Genomic DNA, 11,577 nt, shown 5'->3' with positions numbered 1-11,577 from the left:
TTTTCCCTTTCCAATCTTTATACCATTTTCTTGCTTTATGCGGGGGTTGGTAAACTTTTTTGTAAAGGCCGTATACTACATGTTTTAGGCTTTGCAGGGCATCAGGTTTCTGTCACATCTACCCAACTCTTCAGATTGTGTGTGAAAGCAGCTATAGGCAATATGTAAATTGGAATGCAAGGCTACATTCCAATAGAACTTTAGGCACAAAAACAGGTGGAGAGGCACTTCCAGAATGAGAGAGTAAAGACTACTAAAATCTACTCTTCCATCAAAGCAATGAGAATGCTGGTGAACTCTGGAAATTAATCAAAGGCTTAATAATAAATAATAATAATAATAAACATTATTATTTGTTTATTATTATTATTATTTAATAAGGCTCAATCACAGTAAGAACAGTGAATTTTGTGAAGTTTTAACTTGTCTTATTTTCATGGCTTTCTCTATAGTTCTGTTGTAGGCTTGGCAACCAATTGCCTCACATCTATGATGTCTGTGGACCAACAGCCTAGCAGCCCCTAGAAAGGGGAGAACAAGTTTGGAGCTTCCAAAAAAAAATTCACTATTTCTTGAGAACCATCACTATTTGATCTGTTTGGAAGTCCCTTGAAAAGCTCCACTCTTAGGGATTGTCTTTGGCCTGTCTTGTGGTTTGGTCTATCTGAACAGCTCTGCCGGGAGCAGTTGAGAAAAACAATCAGCTGCAACTATTTAACATTGTGCCTGCCTGAACTGACAATACTATGTGGTTCTATGAAGGACCTTAGCAATAGGAAAGGTTTTTCCTTTATAAAGGAAAAACTAGAGAGTGAGATGTCCTTTGGGGGCTTTGAAGAGCTCCAACACATTGCTGAGACTCCAGGAGGCCCCAAGCAGTGCACATACCCAGAAAGACCTATGAAGGAAGTGAAGGCTAGGGCAGAGTTATCAACTACACTAGCAGTGAATAATCTAAAAATAAAATTTTTTAAAATCCCTTTACAATGACATCATGAAGAAGAAAATACTTAGAAATAAATTTAACAAAAGCAATGTAAGACTTTCAAAACCTATAAAAATTGCTGAAAGTAATTAAATAAGATATATAAATGAAAAGACATCTCATGTTCATGGATTGAAAGAGTTAATAATGCTAAGTAGCAATATTACCCAAATTGATCAATTCCTATCAAAATTCCAGCTCATATTTTTTATATGGAAATTGAAATACTTATTCTAAAACTTTTATGGAGGTTCAAAGAATTCAACAACCTTGAAAAAGGAGGACAAAGTTGGATGACTTATACTTCCCAATTTCAAAACATACTGCTAAGGCATCATACTGAAGATGGTGCGATATTGACGTATAGCAACAATAGAATAGAATTAGAAGTTCAACTAACTACAAACCCTTCCTTTTATGGTCAGTTGATATTCCACAACAGTGCCAAGACCATTCAATGGAGAAAAGACATTATTTTCAGAAAAAGATTGGAATAATTATATCTCCACATACAAAAGAATGAAGTTGGGCCCTGTATTAATTTTTTAGGGCTGCAATAACAAATTACCATAAACCGGGTAGCTTAAAAAAATACATTTATTGTCAAACTGTTCTAGATGCTAGAAGTCCAAAATCAAAGTGTCATAGTAGAGCCGTGCTCTCTCTGAAGGTTCTTGGGGAGGATCTGTCCTTGCCTCTTCCAAACTTCTGGTGGTTGCTGGCAATCCTTGGTTTGTAGACACTTCACTCCTATCTCTGCCTTCACTGTCACATGACATCATGACATTTTCCCAGTGTGTTTATATGTCTATGTGTCTTAACATAGTGTTCTTATTCGGACACCAATCATTGGATTTAGGTCAAACCTTAATCAAGTATGACCTCATCTGACAAAGACCCTATTTTCAAATAAGGTAATATTTAGAGGTAATGGAAGTTAAGACTCCAGCATATCTTTTGGGGGGGGAACACAATTCAGCCCACAACAGACTGCTACCTCCCACCGTATGAAAAAAGATTTCAAAATAGATTATAGATAGTTATATAAGAGCTGAAACTATAAAACACTTAGAAGATAACATATGTGTAAATGTGACTTTGGATTAGGCAATGTTTTCTTTGATGTGAAACCTAAAGCATAAGCAATAAAATAAAAATTAGATAAATTGAAGTTTCTCCAAAAATAAAACTTTTGTGCATTAAAGGACACAGTCAAAGAATGAAAAGATAGCCCATAGAATGTGAGAAAATATCTGCAAATCATGTACCAGATAAGGTACATTCTATCCAGAATATACAAAGAACTCTTACAACTTGACAATAAAAATGCAAACATACCAATCTATAATTCAGCCCACAAGATGCCTAATCTAAGGCCATGAAGATTTGCACCCATGTTCCCTTCTAAGGATTTTATAATTTTAGTTCTTACATTTAGGTGTATAAATTATTTTGGGTTCATTTTTTTAATATGGTGGGAGGTAGAGGTCTGTTGAGGGTAAAGGAATTTAATAGACACTACTTCAAAGGTACATAGAATGGCCAAATAAGCACATGAAAAGATGCTGGGGATCTTTTAGAAAAAATTTTGGAAAAAGGCAAATGAAACCACAATGAGATACTACTCCACATTCACTAGAATGGCTATAATAAAAAAAGACAAGTGTTGATGAGAGTGTAGAGAAACAGAATGCTCATACATTATGGTAGTAAAAGGGGTGGCCATTTTGGAAAATAGTTTGGCAGTTTTTCAGAAGGATAACATAAAAGAGACTGGGCATAGTGGCTCATGCCTGTAATCCCAGCGCTTTGGGCGGCCAAGGCAGGAGGATTGCTTAAGGCCAGGAGTTTAAGACCAGCCTGGGCAACACAGAGAGACTCTGTCTCTGCAAAAAATAAGAAAAATTAACTGAGTGTGACAACACATGCCTATAGTCCCAGCTACTCAGGATGCTGAAGTGGGAAGATCACTTGAGCTTAGGATTTCAAGGTTATAGTGATTTATGATCCCACTGTACTCCAGCCTTGGCAACAGAGGGAGATCCTGTCTTTAAAAAAATAAAAAAAGTTAAACATAGAGTTACTATGTGACCCTGCCATTCTACTTAGATGTGTATCCATGAGAAATGAAAACATATGTTAACACAAAAACTTACTAAAATATATATGTATATGAAAAAAATGTATATGTATATATAATGTGTATATATATATACAAAATAGCATTATTCATAATAGCCAAAAAGTAGAAAGAACGCAAATGTCCATTGATTGATGAATGGATAAACAAAATCTGATATATCCATATGATAGAACATTATTCAGCCATAAAAATGGTCATAATATCCTTCAACATGCCAAATGAAGGAAGCCAGACACAAAAGTCCACACATTGTATGATTCCATTTATCTGAATAGGCAAATCTATAGAAACAAAAAGTAGATCAGTGCTTTCCAAGGGCTGAGGAGGGAAGGATGGGGAGTAACTGTCAATGGACACAGGATCTGGGTGGGGGGAATAATGACAATGTTTTTTAAAAAGATAGTGAAATAGATGGTTTCACAATTCTGTGAATATCCTAAAAACCACTAAATTATACACTCTAAAAGGACAATTTTATAGTATGTGTATTGTATCTCAACAAAGATTTTTTTTTTTGCCATTTCCTTTTTTTTTTTATTAAATCATAGCTGTGTACATTGATATGATCGTGGGCATCATACACTAGCTTCATAAACCGTTTGACACATTTTCATCACACTGGTTGATGTTTTTAAAGAACAGAAGCAAAATCACGCGTGGGCCACATTTGACCCACAGACAATGATTTGCTGACCTTTACATTATTGTATTGCTTGGGGCCTCCAATACAATGTTGACTAGAAGTGGTGACAGTCTAAATGTTTGTCTTTTTTCCAGTCTCAAGGGAAAGGCATTCAATTATATCACTGATAAATTTGATGTTAGCTATAGTTTTTTGTTTTTTTTTTGAGACAGGGTCTTACCCTGTCACCTAGGTTAGAGCATGGTGGTGTCATCATAGCTTGTTACAACCTCTAACTACTGGGCTTAAGCAATCCTCTCATCTCAGCCTCCCATGTAGCTGGAACTACAGGCATGCATCATCACTTCCAGCTAGTTTTTCTACTTTTTATACAGATGGGTCTCATTCTTGCTCAGGCTGGTCTCAAACTCCTGGCCTGAGGTGATACTCCTGCCTTGGCCTCCCAGAGTGCTAGGATTACAGGTGTGAGCCACTGGGCCAGCCTGTCTTTAAATACTCTTCATCAGACAAACATTCCTTGCATTCCTAGTTCAACACCATAAATAAATGTTGAACTTTATTAAATGTTTTATCTATTTCAACAGGGATAATTCTGTGCCTTTTTTTTTTTTTGTGAGGGGGCGTTGAATGACAATTCTTTTTTTATCTTTTACTTCTCCTTTATTTGATTAATGTGGTAGATTATATCAACTGATTTTCAAATGTTAAAATAATCTTGCAGTCCTGGAATATGATGTACTATCCCTCTTTTACATCACTGAATTCAAGTCTTTAGTAATTTGTTTCAGATTCTTACATCTATATTTGTAAGAGATATTTACTTTTCATTTTCACTTCTTATAATGTTTTGCTCTGGTTTGGGTCTCAATTTTATGTTGACCTTATGAAACAAGTTGGGAAACATGCTCTCATCTCATGTTTTCTGAAAAAGTTTGATAAGATATATAATATTTCCTTCTTGAATGTGTGATAAAATTCTTCAGTTAAGCAATCTCAGGTTGGAATTTTCTTTGTGGGAAGGTTTCTAACTATGGATTCAGTTTCTTTATCAGATATAAGGCTAATAGATTTTTTATTATGACAATTTTGATAAATTATACTTTTCAATACATTTATCCATTTCATCTAAACTTTTAAATTATTGGCATAAAGCTGTTCACAATATCCTTTCACTATTTCTATAATGTCTTTAGGGTCTGTAGTGATGTCTCCTGACACAAGTAATTTGTGTTTTCTCTTTTCTTTTCTTTAATCTAGCATACTAAGTATTTATAAATTTTATTAATCTTAATCTTTCAAAGGATGAATCTGTGGCTTTTAAATTTTCTCTATACGTTTGATTTTTTTTTTTTTTATTGTTGGGGATTCATTGAGGGTACAATAAGCCAGGTTACACTGATTGCAATTGTTAGGTAAAGTCCCTCTTGCAATCATGTCTTGCCCCCATAAAGTGTGACACACACTAAGGCCCCACCCCCCTCCCTCCATCCCTCTTTCTGCTTCCCCCCCCATAACCTTAATTGTCATTAATTGTCCTCATATCAAGATTGAGTACATAGGATTCATGCTTCTCCATTCTTGTGATGCTTTACTAAGAATAATGTCTTCCACTTCCATCCAGGCTAATACGAAGGATGTAAAGTCTCCATTTTTTTTAATGGCTGAATAGTATTCCATGGTATACATATACCACAGCTTGTTAATCCATTCCTGGGTTGGTGGGCATTTAGGCTCTTTCCACATTTTGGTGACTGTAAATTGAGCTGCAATAAACAGTCTAGTACAAGTGTCCTTATGATAAAAGGATTTCTTTCCTTCTGGGTAGATGCCCAGTAATGGGATTGCAGGATCAAATGGGAGGTCTAGCTTGAGTGCTTTGAGGTTTCTCCATACTTCCTTCCAGAAAGACTGTACTAGTTTGCAGTCCCACCAGCAGTGTAAAAGTGTTCCCTTCTCTCCACATCCACGCCAGCATCTGCAGTTTTGAGATTTTGTGATGTGGGCCATTCTCACTGGGGTTAGATGATATCTCAGGGTTATTTTGATTTGCATTTCTCTAATATATAGAGATGATGAACATTTTTTCATGTGTTTGTTAGCCATTCATCTGTCATCTTTAGAGAAAGTTCTATTCATGTCTCTTGCCCATTGATATATGGGATTGTTGGCTTTTTTCATGTGGATTAATTTGAGTTCTCTATAGATCCTAGTTATCAAGCTTTTGTCTGATTGAAAATATGCAAATATCCTTTCCCATTGTGTAGGTTGTCTCTTTGCTTTGGTTATTGTCTCCTTAGCTGTATAGAAGCTTTTCAGTTTAATGAAGTCCCATTTGTTTATTTTTGTTGTTGTTGCAATTGCCATGGCAGTCTTCTTCATGAAGTCTTCCCCCAGGCCAATATCTTGCAGTGTTTTTCCTATGCTTTCTTTGAGGATTTTTATTGTTTCATGCCTTAAATTTAAGTCCTTTATCTATCTGGAATCAATTTTTGTGAGTGGGGAAAGGTGTGGGTCCAGTTTCAGTCTTTTACATGTAGACATCCAGTTCTCTCAACACCATTTATTGAATAGGGAGTCTTTCCCCCAAGGTAAGCTCTTGTTTGGTTTATCGAAGATTAGGTGGTTGTAAGATGTTAGTTTCATTTCTTGGTTTTCAATTCGATTCCAAGTGTCCATGTCTCTGTTTTTGTGCCAGTACCATGCTGTCTTGACCACTATGGCTTTGTAGTACAGACTAAAATCTGGTATGCTGATGCCCCCAGCTTTATTTCTATTACTAAGAACTGCCTTAGCTATGTGGGGTTTTTTCCGGTTCCATACAAAACGCAGAATCATTTTCCAAATCTTGAAAGTACGATGTAGGTACTTTGATAGGAATGGCATTGAATAGGTAGATTGCTTTGGGAAGTATAGACATTTTAACAATGTTGATTCTTCCCATCCATGAGCATGGTATGTTCTTCCATTTGTTAATATCCTCTGCTATTTCCTTTCTGAGGATTTCATAGTTTTCTTTATAGAGGTCCTTCATCTGCTTCGTTAGGTATATTCCTAGGTATTTCATTTTCTTTGAAACTATGGTGAAGGGAGTTGTGTCCTTAATTAGCTTCTCATCTTGACTGTTATTGGTGTATACAAAGGCTACTGACTTGTGGACATTGATTTTATATCCTGAAACATTACTGTATTTTTTGATGACTTCTAGGAGTCTTGTGGTTGAGTCTTTGGGGTATATGTTTGATTTTTATTCATTTCTGCTCTTATTTTTATTATTTCCCTTATTTATTTGTTTTATTGTTGTTGTTTGGGATTTATTGAGGGTACAAAAAATTAGGTTATACTGATTGCATTTGTTAGGTAAATTCCTTTTACCTAATTGTGTCCTGCTCCCAAGAGGTGTGTCATACACTGTGACCTCCGGCCGCCCCCCCACTTCTCACTCCCTCATTCCCTAAAGCAGTGGTTCTCAACTGTGGGTCGCAACCCACAGGAACTGTATTAAAGAGCCACAGCATTAGGAAGGTTGAGAAACACTGCCCTAAAGGGTATGTGGAAATATTTAAGGGCTACTTCCACATGTGCCCTTTAATTCCTCTACCCCTCACCATGTATTAGGTCATCTATTGTCTTCATATTAGAATTGAGTACATTGGATTCTTGCTTGTCCATTCTTGGGATGCTTTACTAAGAAGAATGTGTTCCACCTCCATCCAGATTAACATAAAAGATGTAAAGTCTCCATCTTTTTGAATGGCTGAATTGTATTTCATAATATACATATACCTTCTACTTTCTCTGAATTTGCTATTTTTTCTCTAGTTTCTCAAGATTAAATCATAGATCATTTATTTTCTACCTTCCCTCTTTTCTAACATATTCATTTATAATTAGAAATTTCCTTCTAAAAGCTATACTAGCTGCATCCCATAATTTTTGTGTATCATGTTTTAATTTTTGTTAATTCAAAAATACTTTCCAATTTCTGTTGTGATTTGATTTTGTCCTATTGGATTGTCAAAAAGAGTGTAAGGGAGACGCCTGTGGCTCAGTGAGTAAGGCGCTGGCCCCATATACCGAGGGTGGCCAGTTCAAACCTGGCCCCGGCCAAACTGCAACAAAAAATGGCCGGGCATAGTGGCAGGCACCTGTAGTCCCCGGCCAAACTGCAACAAAAAATGGCCGGGCATAGTGGCAGGCACCTGTAGTCCCACCTACTCGGGAGGCTGAGACAAGAGAATCACCTAAGCCCAAGAACTGGAGGTTGCTGTGAGCTGTGATGCCATGGCACTCTACCAAGGGTGACAAAGTGAGACTCTGTCTCAAAAAAAAAAAAAAAAAAAAAAAGAATGTGGATTTTTTCCCAAGTGTTTGGATATTTATTCATTTTTTGTTATTGCTTTCTGATTTATTTTCATTGTAGTCAGAAAACATACTCGACGATTTTAATCATTTGAAATGTGTGTAGATTTCTTTATGGATAAGCATATGGTCTATTTTAGAAAATGCTCCATGTGCACTTTATTTATTTATTTTTGAGACAAGTATCACTCTGTTGGTTGGGCTAGAATGCAGTGGTGTCATCATGGCTCACTGGAGCCTCAAACTCCTGGGCTCAAGTGATCCACCTGCCTCAGCCTCCTGACATGTGTCCTGCATTAAAAGAACATATATTATGCAATTGGTAGGTGTGTGTTCTATATATTGTCCATTGGGTCAAGTTGGAAAATTGTATGCTCAAATCTTCTATATTCCTTTATTCAAAATGTGCTTCTTAAAAACAGTATATAGTTGAGATTTTAAAAATGCAATCTGACCCTCATGCCTTTGGGTTGTAACTAGCTCTAGCTCACTATTAATACACTCTCCCTTCTGGTTCTTCTATGCCCCAGCCACACCTTTAAAAATAGCCTCCTTGAAATAAAATCTTCCTCAGATTATCCTAATTTAAGCATGCCATGTGTTTCATGTAGGAGCCCCAACTGACTTATGTCCTTTTATACCCTGGCCTCCATTGCAGAGAGGTTGGGATCATCTGACTAGTTCTGATCAATGGACTGTGAGCAGAGATGACTGTATATCTCCCATGGAACCTTCTTTATCCCAGTCTCTTCGCTGTAGCAATCTCAGAAGCTGTATTCTCTGGATGGCAGGACTGCAGGACAGTGAAAGGCTACCTGACTTAGTATATATAGTACTTACTTTGTGTGAGTAAGAAGGAGACATTTGAATGAGTTTTATCACTGAGATCCCAGGATGGATTTGTTATTTCTGCATAGCCAATTCCAACTACACTTAGCATCATACAATACTTTTGTATCACAAATATACCTTATGATGGATATTTGCCTCCTTCCTTCCTTCCTTCCTTCCCTTTCCTGTCTCTATTTTTCTTGTTCTCTTTCTCTACCCTTCTTTCTCTCTCTACTTTTCTTTCTTTCTCAGTTCAGTTTTCCCTTGTTCCTGTCAATTTCAAGCCTTACAATTTTCTTCCAAGGAATTCTTTTTCTACTTTTCCCAGCCAGCCAGAGTGGATTTTTATTGCTAGCAGCTAGGAACCTCAATTGATATACTTTTTTCCACTTAACATTATATCATAGACATATTTCCATGCCATTAAAATTATTCAAAATATTATTTTAATGACTATACATTTCATCATATTTATGTACCATAATTTAGTTAACCATGCCCAAGTGTTTGAGTAAATTATAAATTTCTGTTAAATGCTTAACAATGACTATCATTGTATGCAGAATTTTAGCTTAAATTCTGGGCATCTCTTTAGGATCTCTTAGGAGTGAGAGTACCAGGTTAATAGTATGAACAATTTAAAAGCTCTTGTGGAATAAAGTTAATTTTTTCTAGAAATTTTATACAATTTATACCCTAACATGTGAGATAAACAGGAATACTCAATTTCACTCCACTCAACAAGATTGAGTATTGTAATTTTAAATACTTTTTTGAGAATCTGATAGGGGAAAATTTCATTGATTTTTTAATGAGCACTTCTTTGATTACTCATGAAACGGAACATTAAAATTGTGTTTATTGCATATTTTAATTTATTCTTTTGAACATTTCTTATTGACTTTTTATATTGGGATGCTCATTTTTATCGATTTGTAATCACTTTTTATATATTAGAGATATTAACTCTTTTCTCATTTGTGTTGCAACGATTTTATACTTATTTATAATTTTCCAATAAATTTAAATAAATTGTTTTTTAAAACATAAAGAGGTTTAAATTTTATGTATAAAATTCTTCATCGTTTTCTGCTACTTTTATGTTTAAAAAGTCATTACTTGCCCCAAGTTAAGTATTTGTCTTTTTTATGATTCCCCTTTTTTTACATTTAATTCTCTAAATCTTCTGGAATTCATATTGAGGTACAGAGTGAAGGAAAGTGCTAATTTTATTTCTTTCCAAATAACTAGCCAAATGTCCCAGCCATCATTTATTGAATAATCTGTCCCTTCCCCACAGGTTTGAAATGCCACCTTAGTGAGCTGAGATGTGGTGATCACCATGGCAATGGGGCTACATTAAAAGCATTTGTGTTCACAAAGTGGAGGGCTGGTGTCTGGCAAAGTTCAGTCTAGTCTCACTGTACAGCTTTGCTAATTAAAACGCACCTTTTGGTTTTGTCTTTTTAAATGCTTTCTTTATAGCCATCATGCAAAAGAGTAACTAAGGCCAGGGTCCTATCATGACCAATCTGGACCTGCCAGGGTGATATGAGCATGGTGGGGGTGGAGTGAGCAATGAGAAAGTAGACAGTGATTTTCCCCTGAGAAGCTGGACGGATATCACCAAAGTCCTTTAATAGCTGGAGGGTGGATGTGGGATGGTCATGTTTGAAAATGCAGCTCTATTATAAAACGAAGCAGTGACTGATTGCTCATCAGGAGTCTAGCTGAGGACCCTAAATGGCCCTTTCCTTCTGGGGGTTGCAGTTTCTGTCATCAAGAGGAAAGAACCCCTATACTTTTTGCCCCGAAGCTTCTGGTCTTAGTTCCCTGGAATCCTCCTCAAATATCTGTGTCCAGGCCAGGGAAAGACAAGACCAGAGCTGGCCCTTGTCTTCACGCAGAGAAGAAGGCTATGGACTGCATGTCCAAAATTCATATATTAGAGCCCGAAACCCCAGTGTGATGGTATTTGAAGGTGGGAGGTGATTGGGTTTAGATGAGATCATGAGAGTATAGCCCTCATGATGGGATTATAAGAAGAAACACAACAGAGCTTTCTTTCTCTCCACTATGTGAGGACACAATGAGAAGGCAGCTGTCTGTAAACAAGAAAGAGAGCCCTCACCAGGAACTGGCTCTGCTGGTGCCTTAATCTTGGACTTTCCGGCCCCACTTCCCCGGTCTGTGGTATAATTGTTATAGCAGCTTGAGCTGCCTAAGATACCTACCTTTAGGGAGGTCTCAGAGATCCTGTTTGGTGGTCTGGGGAAATAGTGAAGATGCTTGACAGCCAATTTGAATATCAGGTAACTGCAAAGCCACCTGCTACAGGGGAAGGTCATGACAGGCCATGGTATAAAGGAGCAGAAGTTGTGAACAGACAGAAGCTATGAGCCCAGAGACAGAATAACAGATGGCCAGGAGAGGAAGGATGGACATGCAGCACACAGAGCTCGTGGGAATCAGCAGCCTCCTGCTGCTGCTGACTCAGATTCAGTACTGTACCCTTGGTGTCTACCCCTACTCCAGCCCCTCGCATTGAGGTCCCTGAGATCCTTGCAACCTTACAATGCGCCCACACCACCATATCTCCCCCAGCCCCTGTCTGCA

This window comes from Nycticebus coucang, chromosome 12 (assembly GCF_027406575.1).
Source record: "Nycticebus coucang isolate mNycCou1 chromosome 12, mNycCou1.pri, whole genome shotgun sequence".
NCBI classification, from domain to species: Eukaryota; Metazoa; Chordata; class Mammalia; order Primates; family Lorisidae; genus Nycticebus; species Nycticebus coucang.
Note: the sequence above shows the minus strand (reverse complement) of the source record.